This window comes from Entelurus aequoreus, linkage group LG07, assembly GCF_033978785.1.
Source record: "Entelurus aequoreus isolate RoL-2023_Sb linkage group LG07, RoL_Eaeq_v1.1, whole genome shotgun sequence".
NCBI lineage: Eukaryota > Metazoa > Chordata > Actinopteri > Syngnathiformes > Syngnathidae > Entelurus > Entelurus aequoreus.
This window is the reverse complement of record NC_084737.1, coordinates 82,721,176-82,735,152: the sequence shown is the minus strand read 5'-3', so window position 1 is coordinate 82,735,152 and position 13,977 is coordinate 82,721,176. Positions and strand designations below refer to the sequence as shown.

General features: G+C 35.2%; 2 long non-coding RNA genes across 2 annotated transcripts in view; one reads left to right on the top strand and one right to left on the bottom strand.

The window, feature by feature from the left end:
• Positions 1 to 1,555: 1,555 nt before the first annotated feature.
• Positions 1,556 to 4,180, bottom strand: LOC133654330 (uncharacterized). The gene is made up of 3 exons (XR_009826875.1): positions 4,133 to 4,180; positions 4,001 to 4,053; positions 1,556 to 2,320 (listed from the first exon to the last, which is right to left on the bottom strand). It is a non-coding gene; the product is annotated as an uncharacterized LOC133654330 (long non-coding RNA).
• A 159-nt stretch (positions 4,181 to 4,339) lies between these two features.
• Positions 4,340 to 13,977, top strand: part of LOC133654331 (uncharacterized) — a 35,478-nt gene continuing 25,840 nt past the window's right edge. The window contains exons 1-2 of the long non-coding RNA XR_009826876.1: positions 4,340 to 4,543; positions 12,620 to 12,686. This is a non-coding gene — a long non-coding RNA (uncharacterized LOC133654331). The remainder of the gene's footprint in view (positions 4,544 to 12,619; positions 12,687 to 13,977) is intronic.

The window sequence follows — 13,977 nt, the reverse complement described above, 5'->3', positions numbered from 1 at the left end:
ATGGAGCGTGTATCAACATTACGCACAAACTGCACTAAGTATCTTAAAATAAAAGCTTTCTAAATTATCAACAATTTATTTTTTAAATTATAGAATGGTAAATAATATAAATAACTATATTGCTTTGACAACTAGGATATTTTTTGTTTCATGAAAATAGATCTTAATTAACGGCCATATTTTCCTCAGATTACTACAACTTCTTTGTTTATTTCCTTATACATAGTGCAATTTACTCATAAATTGTTAGAATAATGATGTGTAAGTTATCACACAACTTTAATATGCTTAAAGTCCGTTGCTATAGTTATTAGCTATTGTGCTCAAGCTGTACTTTTTCTATCTGTGCAAGGACAAAAACTTCTTGTCTGAGGGGTGGCCTCAGCCGCAGATGTTATCTTTGTTTTAGCCCGCTAACAGCCAAGTACTTCAAGGACCTCAACGAAGATAAGACGACAGCACGCAGACGAAGCAGAGATAAGGCAAAATCACAAGGCCCCAGCACATTCCATCACGTATTGTGCGTACTGGACCTGCTTTGCATGATATATGTGACCACTCCTTTTAGAGGCGGCCTCAGTGATGTTGACTAGGGAACTCCTGAATAAATAGAGGGACGTGGGAGCTGTACCTTAGAGCAGTGGCCCGGTACCGGGCCGCGGCCGCACAAGAAATAAAAAAAAAATAAAAATAAAAATAAAAATACTTAAAAAAAAATAAAATAATTATTGAATCAACATAAAAAACACAACATATACATTATATATCAATATAAATCAAAACAATCTGCAGGGATACAGTCCGTAAGCACACATGATTGTATTTCTTTATGACAAAAAATAAATAACTAAAATAAAATATATTTTTTACTATACCCCCCACCCCCACCCCCCGGTCCGTGGGACTAATTTTCAAGCGTTGACCGGTCCGAAAGTACAAAAAGGTTGGCGACCATTGCCTTAGAGCGTAGGGCGAGACTGTGACTAAGTGTGCAGCTCCATGCGTTCTCCTCATGAGCTAAATGGAACTATGTCTCTGCATGATTCCTTGCTTCTTGTCTGATTAATAGATGTCATCAGTGTTTGAACCTGACATAAATATTACTAAATTATAAATTATTAAAACATTTTTTATAATATATCATCTGATTAAAATTATATTTTGTTTCTGTGTAAAAATCAAGCTTTAAATTAAATATTTGAATATAATTTAAAAATATGAATTCATTTAAAAAATTAAAAAATATATCAACATTAGTAAAATATTAAATTTAATGAATAAAGGAAATGAATATAGGTTAAACCTATTTCAATATGAAAATCATCTTTATCATATTTCAACCGTTTGAACTAATTTTTGTTTATATGCAATACAGGAATGGTAGACAGAGTTTATTGCGAGAAGAAAGGCTGAGTAGGTTCGGGGTCAAGAGACTTTCATGAGGACATTATTGTATTTTATTGATGTGTGCCAGAGTAGAGTACAGTTAGTGGTCAGTGTCTTCCTTCCTGTGTAAGCTGCCCTTGCACTAAAGTAACAACAAACATGGACACACATAAAACGACCTGCAGGAAGTTTTTGTGGCTTCAGATACAAACCACCACTGTGAATCTCAGATGAGCAAGCACCTATAAAACCCTCACCGTACATATTTAACTCAGTTACAGTGTGTAGAACATTCCTGCAGAATGACATTTGTTTACAAGCGGCCCCGCTGTGTGGTGGCCTGCAGGCCTGGATTATGTGCTGCAGGGACTTCAAACACTTGCAAGCTATTCTACCTCTGGAATGTCAACATGTGGTCGGACCACACATGAAACCGTTTTCCCATTAGAAATGAGTGGAAGTAAAGATATATACGTCGCTATCATATAGAACTTTTAACTGTACAAACAATTATTAAATAGGCTGACCATATTCTGAAATCCCAAAAAGAGGACATATATGCGTGCCAAGGCGGGGACTAGGTGAAAATTTGCCAATGATACTCGAACTTGCTTTATAAATAATATATTTATTTAATCAAAGCATTTTTCTCCTCTGTTGACAGCAGTGTTGGCGCTAGGAATTTTCAAAATGGGGTCCCAGGGTTGGGGTTGTGGATATGGCAGTTTGTAGTGACAGTTCAGTTTATGGGCAGGGTGTGTATGAGGTAGTGCAAAGGGCTGCAGAGTAATGAGGTGCGAGGCAAGGGGTTCGGCTATAAGCCGCCTACCGGCCCGACCAGAGCAGGTGGAGTTCAGGGGTTGAGAGGTGGAGATCCTTGGGCTCAGGCTCAAGGCCTATCTACAGCTCGCCATCCAAGACTTAGGGACCTGGCCTACGTAAACACAGGACCCGGAGTTCAATCAATGTGCGCACATAAACATCATCTATCTGTGCAAGGACAAAAACTTCTTGTCTGAGGGGTGGCCGCAGATGTTATCTTTGTTTTAGCCCGCTAACAGCCAAGTACTTCAAGGACCTCAATGAAGATAAGACCACAGCACGCAGACGAAGCAGAGATAAGGCAAAATCACAAGGCCCCAGCACATTCCATCACGTATTGTGCGTACTGGACACCCCCCCACCCCCCTCCCTCCACACCCCTGATTGTAAATAATGTAAATAATTCAATGTGATTCTCTTGTGTGATGACTGTATTATGATGATAGTATATATGATAGTATATATCTGTATCATGAATCAATTTAAGTGGACCCCGACTTAAACAAGTTGAAAAACTTATTCGGGTGTTACCATTTAGTGGTCAAGTGTACGGAATATGTACTTCACTGTGCAACCTACTAATAAAAGTCTCAATCAATCAATCAATCAATCAAACATTAAGTCATCTATTGTTCGACCTTCAATAAATAAGTTACACTTATTATTATCATTATTAGCAATAATACTGCTAACATTAACAATATTAAACAATCCCATGTATGTACAAAATAACAAACACGACAGTACACAGTGTTGTCACTATGACGGGTGCAACATGAACAATATTAAACAATAGAAAATAACAGTGACGTCACTATGACGGGCATAACATTAACAATATTAAACAATAGAAAATAACAGTGTTGTCACTATGACGGGTGCAACATGAACAATATTAAACAATAGAAAATAACAGTGACGTCACTATGACGGGTGTAACATGAGCAATATTAAACAATAGAAAATAACAGTGACGTCACTATGACGGGCATAACATTAACAATATTAAACAATAGAAAATAACAGTGTTGTCACTATGACGGGTGCAACATGAACAATATTAAACAATAGAAAATAACAGTGACGTCACTATGACGGGTGTAACATGAGCAATATTAAACAATAGAAAATAACAGTGACGTCACTATGACGGGTGTAACATTAACAATATTAAACAATAGAAAATAACAGTGACGTCACTATGACGGGTGTAACATGAACAATATTAAACAATAGAAAATAACAGTGACGTCACTATGACGGGCGTAACATTAACAATATTAAACAATAGAAAATAACAGTGACGTCACTATGACGAGTGTAACATTAACAATATTAAACAATAGACAATAACAGTGACGTCACTATGACGGGTGTAACATGAACAATATTAAACAATAGAAAATAACAGTGACGTCACTATGACGGGTGTAACATTAACAATAACAGTGACGTCACTATGACGGGTGTAACATTAACAATATTAAACAATAGAAAATAACAGTGACGTCACTATGACGGGTGTAACATTAACAATAACAGTGACGTCACTATGACGGGTGTAACAGTGTTCATTCATTGTCTTTACCGTAGCATAAAAAGTGCACATGGCCTTAAAACGCCACAACACTCAGTCACCATATGTAAGTACCCAAAATAAAGACTCGAAATAAATATAAATTCAATGGGATCAGAAACATTGGAGGAAACGGGATTAAAAGCCGATGCTAACCGCCCATAGACAATGCATGGGTACGGCTAGCAGCTAATATTAGCAAACAGATTCACTTACCAACTCGGCTTAATAACACTCTCTCGTCGCAACTCGGCCCTGATGGTCGGCACCTATAAGTTTACAATTAGTTGTAAAATGTTGGACGGTTGTTTTTACGATATGCAGGCAAACGACAACTTTAAAACATACCGGCTTCAGATGTGCCCAGGCTTAGCCACCGCACCTGGCGGCCATCTTGGGACGGTGGATCATATAGAGCGCGATAGGCTGCAGCGGGTCACGTGATAGGCTGCAGCGGGTCACATGATAGGCTGCAGCGGGTCACGTGAGCGCGTGTGTTCAACTCGGGAGATTAAACGTGGAAAGGGCGCAGGTAATATGAGGGGATGCCATGAGAGGAGATATGTCTTATTTCCCAACCGTGTTACACGCACGCCTCCACACTTTGTTTTGTTTAACCTCTTCTTAACTTTGGACGTACATTGAAAATACCCGGTACACGCAACCCTAACTCAAAATGCCGGACATTTGAGGCATTTAAAAAAACCCGCCCGGACACCCCCGCAAAAGAGGACATGTCCGGGGAAAAGAGGACGTATGGTCAGCCTATATTAAAGGCCTACTGAAAGCCACTACTAGCGACCACGCAGTCTGATAGTTTATATATCAATGATGACATCTTAACATTGCAACACATGCCAATACGGCCGGGTTAACTTATAAAGTGACATTTTAAATTTCCCGCTAAATTTCCGCTTGAAAACGTGTATGTATGATGACGTATGCGCGTGACGTCAATGGTTGAAACGGAAGTATTCAGACACATTGTATCCAATACAAAAAGCTCTGTTTTCATCTCAAAATTCCACAGTATTCTGGACATCTGTGTTGGTGAATCTTTTGCAATTTGTTTAATGAACAATGGAGACTGCAAAGAAGAAAGTTGTAGGTGGGATCGGTGTATTAGCGGCTGGCTGCAGCAACACAACCAGGAGGACTTTGACTTGGATAGCAGACGCGCTATCCGACGCTAGCCGCCGACCGCACGGATGATCGGGTGAAGTCCTTCGTCGCTCGGTCGATCGCTGGAACGCAGGTGAGCACGGGTGTTGATGAGCAGATGAGGGCTGGCTGGCGTAGGTGCAGAGCTAATGTTTTTAGCATAGCTCTGTCGAGGCTCTGTAGCTAAGTTAGCTTCAATGGCGTCGTTAGCAACAGCATGTTAAGCTTCGCCAGGCTGGAAAGCATTAACCGTGTAGTTACATGTCCATGGTTTAATAGTATTGTTGATCTTCTGTCTATCCTTCCAGTCAGGGGCTTATTTATTTTGTTTCTATCTGCATTTAAGCACGATGCTATCACGTTAGCTCCGTAGCTAAAATGCTTTACCGATGTATTGTCGTGGAGATAAAAGTCACTGTGAATGTCCATTTGGCGTTCTGGACTCTCATTTTCAAGAGGATATAGTATCCCAGGTGGTTTCAAATACAAATCCGTGATCCACAATAGAAAAAGGAGAGAGTGTGGAATCCAATGAGCCAGCTTGTACCTAAGTTACGGTCAGAGCGAAAAAAGATACGTCCTGCACTGCACTCTAGTCCTTCACTCTCACGTTCCTCATCCACAAATCTTTCATCCTGGCTCAAATTAATGGGGTAATCGTCGCTTTCTCGGTCGGAATCTCTCTCGCTGCTGGTGTAAACAATGTGGAAATGTAATAATAATAATAATAATAATGGATTAGATTTATATCGCGCTTTTTCTATTGTTAGATACTCAAAGCGCTCACAGAGAAGTGGGAACCCATCATTCATTCACACCTGTTGGTGGTAAGCTACATTTGTAGCCACAGCTACGTAATGTGAGGAGCCTTTCAACCGGTGACGTCACGCTACTTCCGCTACAGGCAAGGCTTTTTTATCAGCGACCAAAAGTTGCGAACTTTATCGTCAATGTTCTCTACTAAAATCTTTCAGCAAAAATATGTCAATATCGCGAAATGATCAAGTATGACACATAGAATGGATCTGCTATCCCCGTTTAAATGAGAAAATGTCATTTCAGTAGGCCTTTAAGTGTACATTTTATTGTCTTTTGAAGGAGAACTGCACTTTTTTGGAATTTTGCCTATTGTTCAAAATCATAATGAAACACAATATGATGGATAGATTTCTTTAATGCATTCTAAATATTAAATAAATGCAATCAAAAGTCCGCTTACAATGGAATTCAGGGGGCTGTTCAAATCTGCCTATAGAGCCCCTAAAAAAACCATCCAAGTACCTCCATTAGGTTTGTCCAGTTGCGGTCGATTGAATGCCCTGAGATGACAGAGACCTGGATGAATGAGAACATTCACACTGCAAAAAGTCCGGGTTATAAATTTTTTTTTTTTTTTAAATACAAAAATGAGGGGTATTTTATTTGAACTAAGCAAAATTATCTGCCAATAGAACAAGAAAATTTGGCTTGTCAAGATTTTCCAAAACAAGTAAAACTAGATAACCTCAATGAACCCCAAAATACCTTCAAATAAGTATATTCTCACTAATAACAAGTGTACTTTTCTTAACAGAAAAACATTTTTTAATCTTTTTTCTCAATATGTTGAAAAATATTGTTAAATTAAGCTCCTGTAGATCTTTGTAGTGTCTGGCTTGATTCTGTAGGCTGTCAGTACTTTCAGTCCCTACACTGCAAAAAGTCAGAGTTCAAAAACAAAAACAAAAATACAAACATTTGGGGTATTTTACGTGAACTAAGAAGAAAAAAAAGAAAAAAATTTGGGGTATTTTACTTGAACTAAGCACAATTATCTGCCAATAGAACAAGAAAATTTGGCTTGTCAAGACTTTCCAAAACAAGTAAAATTAGCTAACCTCAATGAACCCCAACATACCTTAAAATAAGTATATTCTCACTAATAACAAGTGCACTTTTCTTGGTAGGAAATAAAAAAAAATGAGACCTTTTTGCTCAATATGTTGAAAAATATTCTTAAATGAAGTAAATGCTAGTGCCATTATCTTGACATAATGATATTACATTTCTTGAAAGCAGCAAACTTAGACTAAAAACTAGTTTATTGTTCTTAACGGAAAGGCAACAAGGCTACTTGTTACTCTCGGGGTCTCCTAGCCGCTCAGGCAAATCATATTGACTAAAAATGCATTTTTCCATCGACAACATGACATCATCACGCCAAGTGCGTGCTCTTTCAGTCAATTAGTGCGCATATATACAGCCCGGCCCCCGGCCAAACATTTTTTATTGTAATTTTGAAGAATGTATCTGAATGTGCATGAACTATTTCTGTTCAAAATTGTTAGAAATGTTAAATGTTGAAATATTAACTGTCAGTTTACTGTACTGTGCCGACTGTACTACTATATGAGTACATGTTTTCTATTGTTTCATTGAAAATAAAACAGCCGTTTGGCTGTCATCTGTTTTAATTATGAGACACAATTGTGTCAAAATCATGATTTTTTTTTTTTCATGCTTGAAATAAGAAATGATGACTTTAAAAAAGTAGTTTTATTCTTGTGAGTGTTGATGACACAGCTTTGCAACACTTGATATTCTAGTTTCAAGCATGTTTTACTCAATATAGCTCATCAAATCTCAGCTGTAATATCTTACTGACATCATTTAGGACCAAAACACTTAAAACAAGTAAAACACTCTAACATAAAATCTGCTTAGTGAGAATAATGATCTTATCAGACAGAAAATAAGCAAATATCAGCCTTATTTGACATATTTCATCTTACTTAGATTTCACTTGCAGTGCATAGACACCTACATTAGACTTAGACTTCCTTTTATTGTCATTAGGGATGCAGTACAAATCATATTAACAGCTGTTTCTGATTGTAAATATATCCCTGTGTGTTATTACCATTGCTAAAGGCAGTGTTGGTAATGCAGCTCCTGGTGATTACCAAGCTCAATTCATTGGTGAATATGATCCGATGTTAAGGTGATGTGTTGCGTTGCCATGGAAACCATGTCAATATTATTACAGCAGGATTGGTAATACCAAACTATCCGTTCAAAACCTTAAATGGCAGTGAGGCTTTCTGAAAGTGGTAGTTTTCTTCAACCAAGGTGGCTGAATTAAAGACGGCATGTTTTGCAGCTGAGGTGTAACAAAGTGTGGTGCTTGTTATTAAGTCAAGGACCACACACAAGAAGAAGACACCATGATGGTGTTTACTTGCACGACATAACCACAATGTGACCCTCTTAGCCAGTGCCACCCTCTCATTGTGTGTGTGTGTGTGTGTGTGTGTGTGTGTGTGTGTGTGTGTGTGTGTGTGTGTGTGTGTCCAGAGATATATTTGTTTGGAGTGACTCACCCACAGAACCGGATGCTCTGCTTTGGATATTAATGACATAAATAGTGGATGTTCTAACAAAAATAAGAACATAGAGGTATTACTCATTGATGAGTGTAATGAGCGACTCCCTCGGGACAATTTAATGACCACCAATAGAAAAGCCGATGTTAACATTCTGCTTTTATAAAGACGGTAATGCTCAGAGATGTATCGTTGGAACAATATGTGTTCAAAGGGAGCTATGTATAGAATGGTATCCACGTAGTTTAATTACACTTATTTGTATTCACAATTATTATATCAAACTCCTAGTATAAAATAAAAAACGACAAAACACTGATTTAATTACAATATATATATATATATATATATATATATATATATATATATATATATATATATATATATATATATATATATATATATATATATATATATATATATATATAGATATGTATATATATATACATATATATGTATATATATATATATGTATGTATATATATATGTATATATATTTTTGTATATATATATATATATATATATATATATATATTTTTGTATATATGTATGTATATATATGTATGTATATATATGTATATATATTTTTGTATATATGTATATGTATATATATATATGTGTATATATTTATATGTATATATATATATATATATATATATATATATATATATATATATATATGTATATATATAAATATACGTACTGTATATATATATATATATATATATATATATATATATATATATATATATGTATATACGTATATATATGTGTATATATATATATATATATATATATATACGTATATATATATACATATATATATGTAGTTTAATTACAATATATATATATATATATATACGTATATACATATATATATATATAAATATATATATATATATATATATATATATATATATATATATATATATATATATATATATATATATATATATATATATATATATATATATATATTCTAATTAAACTACGTGGATAAAATTCTATATATACAAGGAACAAATATAGTTTGATGTAATAATTCTGAACAAAACATGTATGTGTATTTAAACTACGATAAGAAACATGTATACTGTCTAGAAAATATTAAATATAACTTGATATAATAATAACTGAATAAATATAAATGTGTAGTTAAACTACAAAGATAGAGTTCTAAAAATAAGTATATATAGTTTGATATAACAAAGTTTCGGGAATTAATGCACATGTACTTTTTTTTTTTTTTTTTTAATATACAACTCGTTCTTTGTAGTGTAATTACACATTTATATTTATTCAGATATTATTTTATCAAGTGATATTTAATATTTTTTAGACAGTATACACCTTTTTCATTGTAGTTTAATTACATATAAATGATTTATTCATATATTGAATTACTATATCAAATTCCTAATATAAAAAACAAAACAAAAATGTAATTAACTTAATTAAAATATATATTTAATTTTGTATTTTTTATCAATGGTCATAATTGACTAATTAAAAAAAAAAAAGGTAACATAGATTTACATTTTAGTGGTGCACAAATGTTCAATTACAGGTTTATCATTGAGTGCACAAAAGAGGGTTGTCCAAACCTTTTCCACAGACGTCTTATATTTTCTTCTGTTTTTTATCATACATGCTTGTAGTATAAGAATAGTATGCTAATTGCAAAATAATTTTACAAGTAAAATATACCCCTGCCATAAAAGCTTGGCTGACCTGCCCTTTTGGTTGCAGTTAAAAGTGCACAATTACTGTAAACCAAGCAAGTCGTGGTTTTGAATGTAAAATATCTTTATTCGACCCTCTCAAAAGGTGTTGGAGTAACAGAAACGTTCATAGTGAGCTGTAATACTATTCACATCAATGAATTCAAATAGACAACGTTTAAATCAAAGTCAGCATCTTGTCATTAGAAACCATTCATATAAAGCAACAAACATCTTCTTTCTTGTAGATTCATAAATAGACTTTTTTCCCTCTGTGTCGTTCCCCCCACCCACCCCCCCCACCCCCTTAAATGCATTTTCGGGGTGTTGACCGTTCAAGTGAAATTAATTAAAAAAAAAAAAAAAAAAGGTGGTATGATGTGACGGAACAACAACCATCATTGCAAAATACACGGAAAGTCAACTAAGGATTAGAGCAGGGGTGTCCAAACTTTTTCCACTGAGGGCCGCACACGGAAAAATGTAAGCATGCGGGGGCCATTTTGATATTTTTCATTTTCAAACCATAACAAAATATATGGATTTTTTTTTTTTTTTTTTAACTTTTAGGGCTCCATAAAGGGTCCCAGTCATTAAAACGTTAAAAATAAGTAAAATTATTATTATTTTTATTTATTTAACGCTTACAGTAAATGTCTGTATCAATGTCAGGTTGATAAAAAGTAAAAAAAAAAAAAAAAAAAAATGGTTTTATGCCTTTTCTGTCAAAGACAACTTTGTTTTTTATAGCAAAACTGGAAATATGCAGTATTTAGTAATTATATTAGTAATAATATTTTTGAGGAATCAGTGAAAATATTAATAAAATCCCACTAATTATATTTGGGATCCAAAAGGTCCCCCACTCATAAAATGTTTTTATATGGCAATATTTTTTCCACATAAAACATTTTAAAGTGAAATTTTTGAAGTAATTGGAGCCTTGAATAGGTCAATAATTCATTATAACATAGATTTTTGTATGTTTTTTTTTTGTAGCAATGGAAAAAATAAAATAAAGAAAGACAAACAAAAAAATAAATAAAATGGTTTTATGCCTTTTCTGTCAAAGACAACTTTGTTTTTTTTATAGCAAAACTGGAAATATGCAGTATTTAGTAATTAGAGCTCTAAAAGATCAATAATGGAGGACACCATTGATTTTAATTATCTAATATTTTTGAGGAATATTAATGAACATATTAATAAAATATTAATAGTAATTATTATTATTATTATTAATAATAAATATTAATAAAATATTAATATTAATTATTATTATTATTATTATTAATAAATATTAATAAAATCCCACTAATTATATTTGGGATCCAAAAGGTCCTCCACTCATAAAGTGATACATTTATTATTATTTATTAGTTTTTTTTTAACTTTCAACACTTAAGTTACGAGATCAACTTAAGATATATCTGTCCATTTTACGTATGAACTATTATTTTGTTTGTTTTTATGCTCTTTTGTCAAAGAAAACTTTGATGTTTTTATATGGCAACCACACAATTTACGCAATATTTTTTCCGCATAAAACATTTTAAAGTGACATTTTTGAAGTAATTGGAGCCTTGAATAGGTCAATAATTTTTTTAATGTTTTTTTTTTTTAAATGTTTATTTTTTAAAATTTTTGCAATACTATCAATTTTGCAATTTTTGCAGAATGTGTAAACAATTAGCTGCGGGCCACAAATGGCCCCCCGGGGCCGCACTTTGGACACCCCTGGATTAGAGCAACACGTTCAAATAACCTCATAGATTTCTTTTACAAAACAAAACGACATTATAAAATTATTCTCTTTTTTGTTTTGTTTCTCTCTCAACACTTTTGGCAATATTTCAGAATTGAACATAAAAAAAACAACTATAATTAAAGAAACATAAATCACTGGACATTAGTTAGCCCCGCCCCCAACATGATGTGTTTTATACATGAACAAAAAACATTTACATGGAAATCATCTGAAACGCTTTCTTCGTGTCTTTGAATGAAAGATGGCGAAGTCCCAACCCCCCAACTCCCCTCCAGCATCCCCAAAATCAAGCGGTCGGACCTGGAGTCCGCGGCGGGGGAACCCATCTGGCGTCGCTTGTCGAGAGCTCAGTCGGAGTGTCGGAGTCTCTTATTTGAGTAGGAAAAAAAAGCAAACTAGAGTGTCACTACTTGTTTTGCTGGTTCTGCACCACATCTGGATCGAAGAGTTCTTAGAGGCACCTGGAGTTGTAGAAAGATGTGCTCATCAGGGTTACGATAGCGTCACTTCCCCCGTGTTTTAAAGTTGTCAGTCCGGCCAAAAGCCCGATGACGCTCGGAAGTCCAAACAGGAACATGTAGGCCTCTTTTCTTTCACTCCTTTTTTTTTGTTTTTGCAGGATTTTTGAAAAGTGAAAGTCATCCCAGAATATTTCAATCCTGGCATCTTCCCCGTCAAGACACTTGACCTTCTTTATGCAAACTGATGGAGAAGATCCATGCTTGGCTCTCAGCATGTTCATTAGTTCTTTTCAAGCCAAAGAAAAACAACACATTTTCTACAATGTCTGTACATATAACAATGATTTCTTGTATCTTTTTAGAAAGAAAAGCGCTCGGCACTGTGATGGTCGATGAGGCTAAACATCTATGGAACAGCAGCTCGCAAAAGTGAGTACCCTCCTCCTCGTTTCAGCAACCATCTTTATGTACAAACCCCGTTTCCATACGAGTTGGGAAATGGTGTTAGATGTAAATATAAACAGAATACAATGATTTGCAAATCCTTTTCAAGCCATATTCAGTTGAATATGCTACAAAGACAACATATTTCATGTTCAAACTCATAAACATTTTTTTTTTTGCAAATAATCATTAACTTTATAATTTGATGGCAGCAACACGTGACAAAGAAGTCGGGAAAGGTGGCAATAAATACTGATAAAGTTGAGGAATGCTCATCAAACACTTATTTGGAACATCCCACAGGTGAACAGGCTAATTGGGAACAGGTGGGTGCCATGATTGGGTATAAAAGTAGATTCCATGAAATGCTCAGTCATTCACAAACAAGGATGGGGCGAGGGTCACCACTTTGTCAACAAATGCCTGAGCAAATTGTTGAACAGTTTAAGAACAACCTTTCTCAAGCAGCTATTGCAAGGAATTTAGGGATTTCACCATCTACGCTCCGTAATATCATCAAAGGGTTCAGAGAATGTGGAGAAATCACTGCAGGTAAGCAGCTAAGCCCGTGACCTTCCATCCCTCAGGCTGTACTGCATCAACAAGCCACATCAGTGTGTAAAGGATATCACCACATGGGCTCAGGAACACTTCAGAAACCCACTGTCAGTAACTACAGTTGGTCGCTACATCTGTAAGTGCAAGTTAAAACTGTCCTATGGAAGGCGAAAACCGTTTTATCAACAACACCCAGAAACGCCGTCGGCTCCGCTGGGCCTGAGCTCATCTAAGATGGACTGATACAAAGTGGAAAAGTGTTCTGTGGTCTGACGAGTCCACATTTCAAATTGTTTTTGGAAACTGTGGACGTCGTGTCCTCCGGACCAAAGAGGAAAAGAACCATCCGGATTGTTCTAGGCGCAAAGTGTAAAAGCCAGCATGTGTGATGGTATGGGGGTGTATTAGTGGCCAAGACATGGGTAACTTACACATCTGTGAAGGCACCATTAATGCTGAAAGGTACATACAGCTTTTGGAGCAACATATGTTGCCATCCAAGCAACGTTACCATGGACGCCCCTGCTTATTTCAGCAAGACAATGCCAAGCCACGTGTTACATCAACGTGGCTTCATAGTAAAAGAGTGCGGGTACTAGACTGGCCTGCCTGTAGTCCAGACATTGAAAATGTGTGGCACCTAAAATAGCAGAAGGGAGACCCCCGGACTGTTGAACAACTTAAGCTGTACATCAAGCAAGAATGGGAAAGAATTCCA